The sequence below is a fragment of the Brienomyrus brachyistius genome, chromosome 5, assembly GCF_023856365.1.
Source record: "Brienomyrus brachyistius isolate T26 chromosome 5, BBRACH_0.4, whole genome shotgun sequence".
Classification (NCBI taxonomy): domain Eukaryota; kingdom Metazoa; phylum Chordata; class Actinopteri; order Osteoglossiformes; family Mormyridae; genus Brienomyrus; species Brienomyrus brachyistius.
Window position 1 is genome coordinate 9,228,065 of NC_064537.1, and position 14,387 is coordinate 9,242,451.

Below are 14,387 nucleotides of genomic sequence, written 5' to 3' on the forward strand. Positions count from 1 at the left end.
TGAATTCAACTTTATTAGTATCAGAAAAAATGTTGAGACTACAATTTAAAACGTGTATTCATAGATTTATTGTAGATAGATATGTGTTATCTTTGAAATATTTCTGTAACCGTACAATATAACGCACGGTATAATCAAGGTATAATTTAAGACGTATTTTGAAAGGGATGATTGAGAAAGGGAGGGGATAACGGAGAGGGATTTGAAGGGGAGAAAAGTGGGAGGGGGTGTGCGCGTATGTGTGTATGCAATTTTGAGGCGGTCTCTCCGTAAAAAAAAAGAAGAAAAAAAAGAACAACGAGCTTGTGTATACAAAAAATATGGAAACAAAAACATGGGGAAATAAACTGGGAGACGGGATTTAGTCACTGAAAAACGAAGGGGCAGACAGTTGCGCGGGATAGTGTAAGTGTCAGCGATGCGTTTAGTTTTAAGTGCGTCTACCTAAGAGACGGTGTGTGAGAAGGAGGGATAGGGGGAGGGAAAGCGGGACAGGAGGGGAGACTGGGGGGGTTAGTGGACCTCTCTGCGCTGGCTGACACCTCGCGTCTGCACCCTTTATTATTATTTTTGGAGGTGAGAAGAAAACAAAGGGGGGGGTGAAAAAATAAGTGGTGGGAAGAGGCCTCTGAATGATGTGCATGTAACGGCGCCCCCCCCCCGGGCTCCGCCACTGGTCTGGGTGGTCCCAACGGAAGAGGAAAAAGCGGCATAGCAGTCTACCCGAGCCCGGGGATTCCTGGTACAAAGGTGGGAAAAACAACAACAGCAACAGCAGCGTCACATCTCACTTCATCCCGCGGGTCTCTGATGGGAGCCGGGCTGAAGGTACCGTACGCGCTTCCCTTTTGTTCCCGGGGATACGTGTCGGCTCCCTCCTTCCCCTCGGCTAGCTTGTTATTGTTCAACCGGCTTGGAAGCGAGCTACCTGGCTAAACATCTGCTCAGACGGGCCGCTCGTTCAGCCCGCGTCTCCGAAGGAGGCGAAAACCGAGCCGCGGCTCGTCCCCTCCTCAGCGGCAGCCCCGTTCGCCGCCCGGCCGCCTGCCACTTACCAGGCCGGTTCTCTTTTCTCTGCAGCTTTCAGGAATGGCTAAATGCTTTTTATCTGCCAGCCAGGCAGGCAGCCATTCGGCTGAATGCGAAGTAGTTCCGAAGCTAATCGGTTGATGCGTAAAGCATGCAGACAGTAACTGTGTTGCTTTTTATCTGTCGGTTTGGTTCCCATTCCACAGATTTGCCTGGGCTGCGTGACCGCGTTTAATGTCGAATAACTACGACATTTATGTTATATATGTATATATATTTTTAGCTTAGCTGACTAGCCGTGCCTTACTGTATGTTTGCGATCCGCTGACCTGCGACGACTCGCACAAACAGCCGCTGTTCAGCGATACTGTGCCGCTTTATCAAAATAAAGGACCGCACGAACCTGGCAAAGTACGGCGGATCACGTTTACCTGTTCAAAGCAACGCTATTGTCGGTTCCCTAAATTACAGGTTCGTGGCTGCACCGCATAACTTGCCGTGTACAGTACCTGTTAACATTCCCAACTTAATAAGTTACTCACGATGGCCAACTGTGCGTTTAATATGGTAATTGCTTGCTTATGCTCTAGCAGACATAAATGTAATGCGCCACATTCTGCTGTATATACAATGCTGCCTTTGTTTACATCGTATAATAATGAATTAAGAGTGTATAAAATATCACCAAGAACAATAGCAGAAGGATGCCCTCAGATCTGGGGTGATGCATTTCGTGTCACCGGGCTCTCTCATGATTAATGACCCCGCTATGCTGTTATCATTTGCTGATTAAGCCTGCCTGAAAACGTAAGTTGCCATTGCTGTGGTCTTTCAGAGGAGCGAAGTCGTCAGGATGATCATAACAGCTTTGCTGTTTTTATGTTCTTTTACAGAGATCAGTTGGGTCACATTCAGACGTTTTGTCTTTGATTTTTGGATCAAAAACAATAACAATCATTACCTGGTACTATATAAAGAGAGGTGCCTTGAAATGTTGGTGTTATGACTATTCTTTGTTAGAGAGTTGGACACCAGAGATGCATGGGTGATGTTTTCCTATTGATCTTCTAACACTTGGTGTTTTCTAAAGAGCTTTCAATCAAACCAATTTACTGTTTGAAAAAGGTCTACAGGTTTTTCTCGGTATACAATGAATTTTCAATGTGATTTTTTTTTTAAATAATAGTGAGTGGCATCCATGCTGATTTTTAAATATTTTCAGAGCAGTTCAGCTCAGTGCAGTATTTTAAATCCATGCGTATATTTCAGTATGTACCAGAAATTGGTGAAAATATGGAGGACAGTGTGACTACAATACAGTCCACCATACCTTGATATAACTCAGCATAAGCAATTATCCATGCTTGGACCTTTGAACTGGAAAAGAGAGGTTGCTATGGTGAAAATGCCTGAACCATGGATGAAGAAACTGCTTTGCTTGTTGGATGTCATTCTGCCAAGTTGTGCAGCGTTGGGTCAAGCAGAAGTCACTGATCGACTGTTTGCACAAGGAGCTTACTGACTTAAGGCCATTTGTAATATAGTGGAAAATGTAATATGTGGAATATTACAATTGCAAAATCAGACTAACACCTGCTTCTGGCAAAAATCAATTTTGTCTTTGTTAAGTCAATTATTTTGCAGGGGACCAGTAACCAAAAGATAATGTTAGGCATTGTGATTTAGGACTGCCACTACTCTATGGAATAATCTATCAACTATTGGTCGATTAATCTGAATGATTAATTACATTTTCCTCCTTAAAATCAACTTGACCATTAAATTTAAATAAATTCCATTTTGACAACAACAAACTGTATGTGATTGTAGTGTTTCAGATAATGGACGCCGGCTTTTCGGCACTAAACAGACATTATTTTCACCCACAATCTGATAAGAAGATTATCTGCCTAAAATAGTAATGAGATGCGTATTGTGATACCCAAAAGGTTGCAATCTGTTTAAATTCGACATATCCTCATGCTTATTAAATTCAGTTAGCGGAGCGCACCACATGTGACTGTTTTGGTGTACCATGGAAGCAATAAGCACAAAAGTCATGGTGAAGAAAGGGCCAGTTTAGCAGCCTTTTAAAATAGGAGATTATCATTAAATTAGGTTAAAAGATGTTGCGGTGTAGCGATACGTTTTCAGATTAAAGTCCGGCACAGTTTTTTTTTTTTTGGTGAATACAGTTTTCATTTTTATATCAGTTCACAAATTATTTAGTGTCCGCTTTCATTTCAGTTTTAGCTTACGATAACAAAACTAGTCAGAACTAGGCCAACGTCACCGGCACAGTCAATCAAGCCCAGATTTTAGCCTAAATGTTTTCTCAAACACCTATTCAGTGGAATTTTGTAATGTAGCAGGCAGACAACTTTATGGCTTTAATAAAGAGTGTATTTAGCAACTACAAGGACAAACGATATTAAAAAGCTCTCAGTACTAAAGGTAATTTAACAAACATGAATAAACTAAACTTACAATGGGTTTGCCTACTCTAGTGGCCCAGGCGCTCATGCATAGCGCTCGTGGGGCTGTGGTACCCCATCAGACTTTACACAGTATACAAACCACCTTTTTGTGGTTACGTAGTGATATTAAAGGAAAACATTTGGTGTAATGAATCGAAGCGTTCTAGAAACCATAAAGGTAATTTCAATTTAAAATATTAATGTCGATCCATTTTCAGCCTTGACGTCATCGACTTCGTCAGCTAATCGCGGCAGCCCTATTGTGATTGGATTCCCATGCTACAGAAACTGACACATAGTTCAATTCCCGCGGCAATTTACCGTTGAATATTTCTCATGAAACTATTACGAACAAAAGTCATTTGTTTTGGAACTTTAAAAAAATATATTACAGTCATAGCCACCATCTCGTGCCCCATGTGATTCATCAATGATCTCATGGACTGGCGACATAAATGTCTTAGGTAATATATAAACATTTACTGTTTGAAAACACGTGTGCTGTGCATGACCTCGCTGAAGTGCTTATTTGGAAAAATGAGCAAAAGAATTATGTTACTTAGAAACCATGTTGGATGAAAAGTGAACTTTTGATGGGGGAATGAATAAAATAGTGTGACAGTGTAATTGTGGAAGGATTCTGGGACACTGGATTGTAGGGGTGAAGGTGGACTCCCAGTGTGTAATGAGAGATCCCAGGCGTACTAAGAGCAGAAGAATGGGAGCTTTTTAGCAGTCATTCTGTTTATGAAGAACTAAGCAATTTTCTTATTTATTTTCGTCTCACTAAAAAATCCTTCTGCATATTTTTACTTTTCCAAGTTTTAAGCAGCACTCAGCTGGTTGTGCCTACTGGGTCTAACAAGATTACTTTGAATGACGGGCTTGTTCTAGTTTGATGGACTCAATTTGGAGCCTTGTAATAAAGGAATACATTTTGCATATACTCATATGCTCTATATATATTTTACACATATAACACACACATACAGACTTGTACTCGCATCTTTGTGGGGACCATCCATTCATTTCTATGAGCAAAACCCTAATCCCAACAATGACAGCCTTACCCCCTACCCAGCCCTAACCTTAACCATAAGGAACCAAACAAAATATGGACCCACCTCTACTTACAAACGAGATACTTTCCGAACAGCTGTTCGTAACTTGAAATGTTCGTAAGTCATTATTCAACATAATTTTAAGGGTATATGCAAGTACAAAGAACTAGGATGCTGGGAGTACGCACGCTACGCTGCTGCGCGGTGGGAGTAGCGGCCAGAAGTCGTACTAGGCGAAATTGGCGCGTAGGAAAAAAATTGATGTTCTGGACAGGAAATGGAAGCCCAGTGAACACAGTTTGGACTTGCAGTCCTCTTTGTTCGTATGTCTGAAAGTTCGTAAGTTGAAAGTTCATAAGTGGAGGAGCCTCTGTACAAGTGTTTTGGCATTTTTAGTTTTTTGATTGCAGATACAGGTTTTTATAAAATTGAATTTCCCTTGTGAGGACCAAAAAAAATTGTCCCCACAATGTCAAAATAACAGGCTTTTATCACACTGTGGGAACATTTGTTCTCCCATCCAAGGACAGGCCAGGCCCAAACCTGCTTAGCCTAAGGTGGATTACCGCTAGTCTGAACTGCAGGTGGTACGGTTTCAAAAGGTCTGTCAAATGTTTTTAGGAGATTTTTGGAAGCTTTTAGGTCTTAGTTTTGTACTTGGTGGTAGAAAGGTATACAGCCTCTCCCCGGTTTACGATGATGTTAGTTCCAACAAACCAATCGTAAGTTGAAAATGACTTTTAATACAGTACACATAACCTAACAAACATCCTAGCTTAGCCTACCTTAAATATGATTAGAACACTTACATTAGCCTACAGTTGGGCAAAATCATTAACACGAAGCCTAATTTATCTCATGTAATTTATTGAGTAATGTACTGAAAGCGAAAAACATTTACCCATGGTAAAGTTTTAGAGAAAGTTTAAAACTGAGAAAGCACGCACCATGTAACCAAGGAAGCGTCGGTACTTAGCCTCCAATAGTAATTAATATCCTTTATATAATTCATAGTTTTCAGTATATATTTTTAATTAAAATAAATATTTTAACATCACAACATGGAGCACTGTCTTACATTTCACAAGCAATTTCATGGATTCACCGTTATCACATCCCCTTTATTGTATGTAACACTTTCCCCAGCTGCCTCACCTTATTTGGTTCGTAATTTAATCCAAAACGCTTCAGGGCTGTTTGGACTCTTTCTGTTGCTAGTTGAAGACCACAACTTTAAGGTCACCTCACGACTTCTTAGTTGTTGATTTAGATATGTACTCTCGTTTGTTATCGTTTGAGCATTCTATAAGGATTATACTTCTTAGAGATTAGAATAATGAACGCTGTAGATTGGAGGTTATGGATTGTGGAGAGGAGCACAATGTTTTGGCGGAAGCAGCTGTTGCGAGAACTTAGCAGAACCATAAATCATAACCAGATACACCATCATTGTACGTGTTCCATTGTACGTTCTTCAACTTTTTGGCAGCAAAGATAACCAGTAATCATTAAAAAAAAAAAAAAAATCTCCTTTAACTTTTTCCTTACAATAAAATGTCTTCTCATTTGTCATTGAGGAGATTGTGCTGGCAGGTATAGTACGGTAATTACAAATTAAGTCTATTGTGGACTTAAACTGTATTCTTTAGAAATGTTTAGTCACAGTTCTTTGTATTTTATGAGATCTCCAGCTTTTGGTTGATTCCTGAAGGATTTACGCACAGGCTCAAGGTTTTATATGTTTCATAGCAGCAACATTCGTTCTCCTTCTTCTACAAAAGCTGGTGTCCCAACAGAGTACCATTCCCTCCAGTGAATTGGAGGCATGGCTCCAAGCCTGAAATGCACACAGCCATGCCAAGGTCTGCAATTAGCCAGCAGGGCTTAGCTCAGTTTTATCATGGGGCATGAGGCTTAATTCAATTTTATAAGGAGGTGAGGCTAATGCAGTGCAGCTGGTGGAACGTGCCGCACTGGTTCTGTTACTGGCTTTTAACGACCAAAACTAAGTAGCAGAAGTTTATATGAGATACTAGCTAGAATCCCAGAGTCATAAAATCTCCAGTGTCTTTTGAATTCTTTTGATTGCACATCAGTTGCTTGAATGAACTAGGTGACGTTATAACAGTGGTAAATCTCACAGAAGCTATTTACAGCTTAAAATTGTTGCAGCAATAAATATGGTGGTAAAAATACAAAAACACTGGTAACACTTTACTTGACAGGGCACAAATATAGTATTATACTATTACTTCTGCATTAATTAACCACAAACTAAGTTTTAGTTGCATGTTGATCTCATGTTAATTCATCATTAAATTAATGAATCGTGACGCATGTTTTATCTCCAGCGGTTGCTATATTTTTTACTGCATCTGTTAATTCTGTAAACCTTTGTGAGCTACTGAAGCAATTATTGCAAGGACAAGTAATGAATAATACAATTAAATACTGATCTCGTATTTGTTCATTAATGAATCATGGCACGTCTTTTATCTCAAGTAGCAACTATATTTCATGATTTGGCAGGTTGCTGAGTATTTGTCCCCCATCGAGTAAAGTGTTATCAAAACATCTAACTCTAGGCAACATACACTGCTTTTCTATTAATTATATTGATACATTTTCAATATAGTTTTGATTATACTATGTCAATGGACATTGATACCCCCCGACTGTGAGCACCAGTGAGTTTTCAAAACCATCAGGCTGTCTTAAAAATATTTACCCATTTATAAGCAACTAGAAATGTGAGTCAGTTTATATATGCTTAACTTGAATAAATTGCACTAGTAGCTTACAGTAAGGTCACAGCTTGTAAAAACAGTGAAACTTAGCAATATTACAACATATTATTTATAGTATCCTCTCGTGTTACGTGATAAGAATGATGTGGGGAAAGTGTTTTTAAGACATTTGATCGGTACAAATATTTAAAATCATTGCTCTGCTTACCGCTGCACTTTCTCCTCCTGTTGTACCTCAGTAGAAGGGGTTAAACCCTAAGGCGAGCTTTTCATGAAACGTCAACACGGTAACATTCCTGAGGTTAACAGACGGAAGCTAAATGTGAGGCGCGATAGGCCCACGTAGAGAGCAGCTGACAGAATACCGTCTGACGAGCTCCATGGGCTGGGAGGGGCCAGGCGGTGGAGGGCGCGTCTCGGCCCGAATCGCCTCCACTAAAGTATCCAGCTGTGAAATGGGTTTATCTTAAGCTGCTGAGCAACTTCATAAAAGTAAAATGCATCATGCTTAATTTTATTATAGGAGATAGGTACCGTAGGTGGTTGTGGGCTTACAACCAGCAACGTAATACCCAGACTCTTACAGTAATTTTAATTACGGGAGAGAAAATTTTAGCTTTCAGAAGTGTTTTAACGTGACTTTTGAATGATAAATGCTTTATTTTCCATTTGCACTAGTACATTGGAATTCTTCGCTACACCTACCCCATCTTGCTCTCCATAGTTTGGGGGTCACAACGCAGGGTCAGCCAGTGTGCACCCCCCCCCCCCCCCCCCGAAGCGGGGGGTTAAGGGCCTTTTTCAGGGCCCACATGTCACTCTCTGACTATGGGCACAGAGCCGAGCCACTCAGCGCAATAACAGCTTAATATTTGTGGTGCCACACATTGTCTCATCCAGTGGTAATTTGTGGAGGGAGGGGTTGGACCAATAGCTGTATCAGGACATGAGTCAGGTGAGCAGATGTATTTTTATTGTTTTTTTACCCCTTGTCTTCATTTTCTGGAATTTATGCCCATATTTAAGGTGTTTTTAAATCCACTTTTTATTATTTTTTTTTGTCTTCCCAAAACTTTGGCTGAAGGTTTTTTTTGGTCAATCCCATTTTCAAATGTTTGTCCTTACATTTGTGTTTCACTGGCCTGATACCTACCCCTCAGAGTCCTGTTTATTGTTTTAAAGGTAGAAGTTTATCCAGTGCTGCTCTTTATGACAGCTGGACACATTCTGTTTATTGTGACTTCAGTAAAACATCAGTGAACATGATTGTTTCAGCCATATGGTCAAGCAGCAAAAGCTTCAGTTTAAAGCCTCAGTACTTCACCCTAAAGCAGTGTTTATGTATTCCAGTGACAAGTGGATTATGATTCTTAAATTTTTCCAGCTGTTTGCTATGTGTGCGTCTGCAGGAAAGCAGATTTAAGTGGTTATATCTGCATCTAAGAAATGGGCTGTGGACCAAACCATGGATATCACATCACTTTAAGAGAACCCATTTATGCTCAGTATGTCCGATATCAGAGGTGGGAATTGATGGTACATTGATATATGTTTGCCGATTTGATATGTATCGCAATTTTTAAAAAGATTTTGCTGAAGAGCATTTCAGGTCTACATTTAATGACAAGGACTGTAACTGTGCACATATTCATCATGTGCCTTTCAGTTGCAGCTTTTCCAGTTTGAAACGTGCAGTGCAACCAGTTAATACGTTTCTTCACACAGCTGAAACCTAAATTCACAAGTAGATGTTCAACACGGAAAACATTGTGCTAATTGTGGCTTCGAGTTACAGCTAGTGCTCGAGAGCTCAAAGACCCTCCCCACATTACTAAGTTCACTCCCAATTTTCCACTTGCCCAAACTTTTTCCCGATCACAAACAAAAGCCTTGGATCAGAGTTATATCGGTGTTCACCTGGCACTGGCAAATAAGCGCTCGATCAGTATTAGTTCCAAGTCGTATCTGGACAGAATTGCTTACGTGCCCCAGACACCCGTCAGACATCTAGCAGGCTGAAAATCTGGACCTGTCGGCAACTCCAGATCCTGTAGTGTGGAAAGTGTTTGACCAGCGATACGTGTGGTGAAGAGCTACAGCCAATGAGAGTGCAAGACATAGAGTGAGGTGAAACCAGAGGGAGGAGTTTAAAAAAGGTGTAAATAATGCTTGAGGTTCGTTGTGGCTTTAAGTGATGCAGGAAAGGCCCCTGCACACGGTCACTCATTCATGATGGCACCATGCTAATCTCAGGCTGTGCGCAACTGGGCAAATATATTAGCAGTAACAAAGGTGAAATATGTCCTTTCAGTAACTTATTTTTAAACTGATGTTTAGAAATCGATTTTTCAACTCTCGCTGCGGTATTAAAATCGCCGCCTTGAAGAATCACGATTTTTAACAGACGCGAGCCCCCACCCAGTATGCTCCGGAGTGCTGAGTCACTTTATAGGTGGAGTAAAAATGGCTGTTTGTTAAAGGTGGAAAGAAGTGTCTCATGGCCTTTCTGAATCTAAATCGTAAAAGCATGAAGGATTTGACATTTGCTATCTGGGGTACCAAGGGGATGTGGGTAACATGAACGATTATCAAACCAAAAAGACCGAAAGCTTGGCCTCACTGATAAGTGCCCGTATCTGCAGTCAAGAAATGCTGCAGTGGAGGGCTGAAGATGACCATTCGGTAGCAAACAGTCAACAAAAGGTCAACCATGCCAGGAAATTGCTTGGTGCTAAAGCTGTTTACTCAGGACTAGGGCTGCACGATTAATCGCTTCTGAATCGAGATCTCGATCCTCATCCTTATGCAATCTCAGATTTACACACCACAGGTTTTGCCATGTTTGCATTAGGGGGGAGACCAGTTCCATCACAGCAATTGCTACCTTTTTCCCCCTAAGCTGCATCAACAAGTGACAGGGCTGCGTTACACCGCATGACAGGAAGAGAGGGCAGAGAAACAAGTGTTTATAATAAAGAGTAGACAAGGTTTCAGTTTATGTTTTTCCATTTCTCATTGAAAATGACAGAGCAGATCAACGGAATGATGTTACATAATTTTTTATTCTTACCCTACGCAGGACCATTGAGTTCCCGTGCATTTGCCACTAGGGACAACCTGACCTAAGGTTTAAGCAGCTGTTGATTACTGAATAAATTCAACCAATATAACACCATTGAGTCTTCCCATATGCTTTAATTTTAATTGTACTGTTGGCCTTGTACTCTGTATGATTGTTATAATAACCAAGAAAAAAAAAACAGAAATTTTAAATGATTTTTTAAAATTATTATTTAATGAGGAGTGGTGTATATTCTGTTCTTATTTCCAAATGTGAATGGCTCTGCGTGAATGTAGGGGACAGATTGTATGCCAACAAACCCGCAACTGCATGCCAGGAACTGAAGGTAATTTTATTAAACAGGCTCAAGGTTGAAATTTGCGATCTGAGACTCTTTTCCCCTGCACTTCCATTTGCTCTGGCATCATGATCCTCCAGCTGTCATGGTTACTGAAGCTCTCACCAGGCATGACTCTTTCAAAGTCACACAGGTCTTCCTTTGCAGCCATGATGCCCATAATTACAGGTAGCCAGGCTTGCCAAGAATTTTCTATCTCCCCTGCCTCATATCAGCATATTAGTTTGGAACCCTGTGTGACAATGCCCCTGCTTTGCAGTCATTCGGATTTCTTTCGCATGTTTTGGGAGTTACGGGAGTCTCTGGGTTAGGCTGTCCGGGCTCTGAACCGGAAGGTCGCCAGTTCACGTCTTCGGAGCCTTAAGCAATGGCCCTTAACCCCAAAGATACCGGAGGATCCTGATTACTGAAGTGTGCAGCACTTTGAGTAAAAGCATCAGATAAATAAGTAAATGTTTTAAGCTTTTGTGTTATTTTGTCCACAAAATGTCTGTCGATTACAAGTGCAATTTAACGTTCACACAGTTTTGAAGCATCTGATATTTTTGTTGTTATAAAATACAAGTGATTACAAAATAAAAGTGAGTAAATGCATGAATTACCAAAAGTAGTAATAGGGCAGTGCCAAGTGCTTAAGTTTTTAAGGCATGGCCCAGTAGGGATCGTGCCGCTTAATTGGGGGGATAACACCGCTGCGGCTTTCAGTAACGTATGCATGAATACTTTGTTTCCACCCAGCCACACATCCACCAAGCATTTTCATTATTCGCAAAGAAGCAAGTTTGCGGTTTGAGTTGGCAGAACCACTGTCCTGGCAAAGGACACTTAAGACTTCCCACAGTGAACCTGTTACACAAACAGTCTTCTCTTTAGTCCAGTTTTATGTACTAATTTTAACTGGATTCAGTCGTGAATTCTCTGTCTGTCAGACTGCAGCTAGTGTCCGGTTCAGACTGATATAGAGGAAAGGGTGGGTACCGGCCTGCAGACCGACGCCCTTAAAATCACAGTCCAGTCTAGGCCAAAATGTGTTTTATTTTAAATTCAAATTAAATAATCATTCTTCAACTAATACTGATAAATCAAATATTCCATATTCCAGGGTTAATTTTTATTGAATATTATAATAATAAGTATAGTTTTAGGGCTCTATTTTGCATTCAGCGCAAAGCAGCAGAGGCACAACATGTGCCTGATGCAGCATGTGCCTGATGCAGCATGTGCCTAGCATGTGCCTGATGCAGCATGTGCCTAGCATGTGCCTAGCATGTGCTTGATGGAGTTGTGGACACTAGACGGGAAAATGCTTTTATCGTTTAAATAGCAAACATGCTTTTGCCCATCTGAGTGTCTATGGGCGTGTCGGTCTTAAAATAAGGTGGAATCGGGTGCATTGTTGGAGAATTGGTACCTTGAGGCAGCAGAAAGCGATTGCTTGACTAACAGAAACCTGATCTAAAGTAAATGGCACAGTATTCCGCTGTTATTTAAAGGGCTCCTGCATAGGTGTGTGCAGGGCGTGTGTGCACTGCTTGTTACACACAAATGGATGTGTAGGAGCACACAAACCTGCAAAAGATTAAAAATAAAAAGATTACAGTGTGAACGATCATTGTGCACATCAATATATTATTAAGAAATAAGTCAGAAATTTTATACTAACCATTTATCAGAATTAGCTTTTTATCACAGTGGGATCCTTGTATCCATGGTCTGAATACAGGTTAAAACATTTCAGAAACTATTTATAATTTTCAAACCACACACCAAACAATAGGCTAAGATATTTTTAAACAAATAAAATGTTCTCTTTAAAGTTTTTGTACAGGAACATGGTACAATATTTTTTTTTGTGAAATTTTTATTATTTATTATAGGAGAGGGGCAGCATGGTGGTGCAGTGGTTAGCACTGTTGCCTAACACCTCTGGGACCCGGGTTCGAGTTTCCGCCTGGGTCACATGTGTGTGGAGTTTGCATGATCTCCCCATGTCATCGTGGGGTTTCCTCCGGGTACTCCGGTTTCCCCCCACAGTCCAAAAACATGCTGAGGCTAATTGGAGTTGCTAAATTGCCCGTAGGTGTGCATGTGTGAGTGAATGGTCCTGGGTTCCTGGGTTGTTCCCTGCCTTGTGCCCATTGCTTCCAGGATAGGCTCCAGACCCCCTACGACCCAGTAGGATAAGCAGTTTGGAAAATGGATGGATGGATGGATAGTGTTATAGGAGCCTGTGCTTTTTCATTGCGCCTCTCGCTGTCGCTGTAGGTGATCTGCTCGCGCGGCTTCACGTCACACACTAGCAGATTGGTTTCCTCTTCCAAGAAACATTCTTTCCCACTCCACGGCAAATCTGCCATTATAATAGCAATAGCAATAATAGCTAATTACGAGAGTAAGTACAACACCTTTGGACATTTCAGTGTTAAACTAGCAAAAGTGGGTTGGCCACGCCCTAAAAGTACTTGCACCGTGCACGTCAGACCGAGCGCTTTCAATCATTGAAATGGGGCCTTATTCTTTTGATGAAAATCCAATTTCGTTTTCGTTATCTGATTTTTTTTGTCTGCAAAAATTAAAGGATATTTATTCGATTCAATGTACAGTACATGGCTGTCAATGAAACTAACAGGTTTTGTCTAATATACCTTTTTCACATTTCCTTGAAAATTTCACTTAATTTTCTGTGCAAGCACACCAACACTGATTGGTGTATGTGTGTGCGTGTGTGTGTGTGTGTCTGCATACATTATATACATATATATACCCATACTTTATTGTCTGTACCCACCAAAACACAAGCAGACGCACCACATCCTCATAAAAAAGACATCAGAGAAATAAGGAGGGGGGGGGGAAGCAATGAATGAATGAATGGTAGATCTACCTCTATCTGCTGTAGATTCCTGAAGGAAACATGTAAAGCTCTTATTAAGGAATCTCATTAGTCCTTCACATGCGCGTCTTGAAGGAGCACAGATTTAAAAAGGTCACAATACAAAGCATTGCACTAATTCATAAATGGCTTTCTATGAACCGTATTTATCATTAAATAAGATATAAACGACACTAAGATATAGTCGCAAACAAAACACTTGCATATGATGCATCTATATTCATATTATAAGAAAAAACACCAAATGCATAAACCAACTAGATTGTTCTGGTTACTACACAGAGTTTGGTTCATGATGGTGAACCTTCCAGACGCACGAAAAGAAAAGTCAAATATTTGTTTCTATTTATTTCATTGCGCTTCAAGTTTGTGGTGATTCTCTCCATTAGTGCCGCTCCACACATGCTTGCAGGTATGTTTTCTTTTGAATGAAATGTGAAATTTGTACCATACGTTGGTATGGTTTTTCTTACCTAAAGCCTATTGTGGCACAGACTGGGCTTGGGCAGTATCTAATTTTTCATGTTGTCATACTGTCCAGAGACTACACAACGGTATATGATCTCCCATGGTAAACTTAGTTCCATCCTAGCACCAACAAAGAAGTTACAGACAGACCTAGGGACAGTACTACATGCATTACACACTTGTCGGTTAGATCAACATCATGCAGTCATTCACGACTACAGTCAACACCAACTAACGATACTACTTCTGAGTGAGTCAGAATCAGATTCATCTCTCCCTGACATCTTGTCTCA

At 40.6% G+C, this 14,387-nt stretch overlaps 1 protein-coding gene across 2 annotated transcripts in view; it reads left to right on the top strand.

Moving 5' to 3' along the window:
• Positions 1-268: 268 nt before the first annotated feature.
• The window catches only part of LOC125742507 (transcription factor 20-like), a 34,492-nt gene continuing 20,373 nt past the window's right edge, over positions 269-14,387 (top strand). The window contains exon 1 of one of the 2 annotated variants that reach the window (XM_049014576.1): positions 269-828. The gene's annotated coding sequence lies outside the window, so the exon portion shown is untranslated. The remainder of the gene's footprint in view (positions 829-14,387) is intronic. The other variant, XM_049014577.1, reaches the window with a different exon arrangement.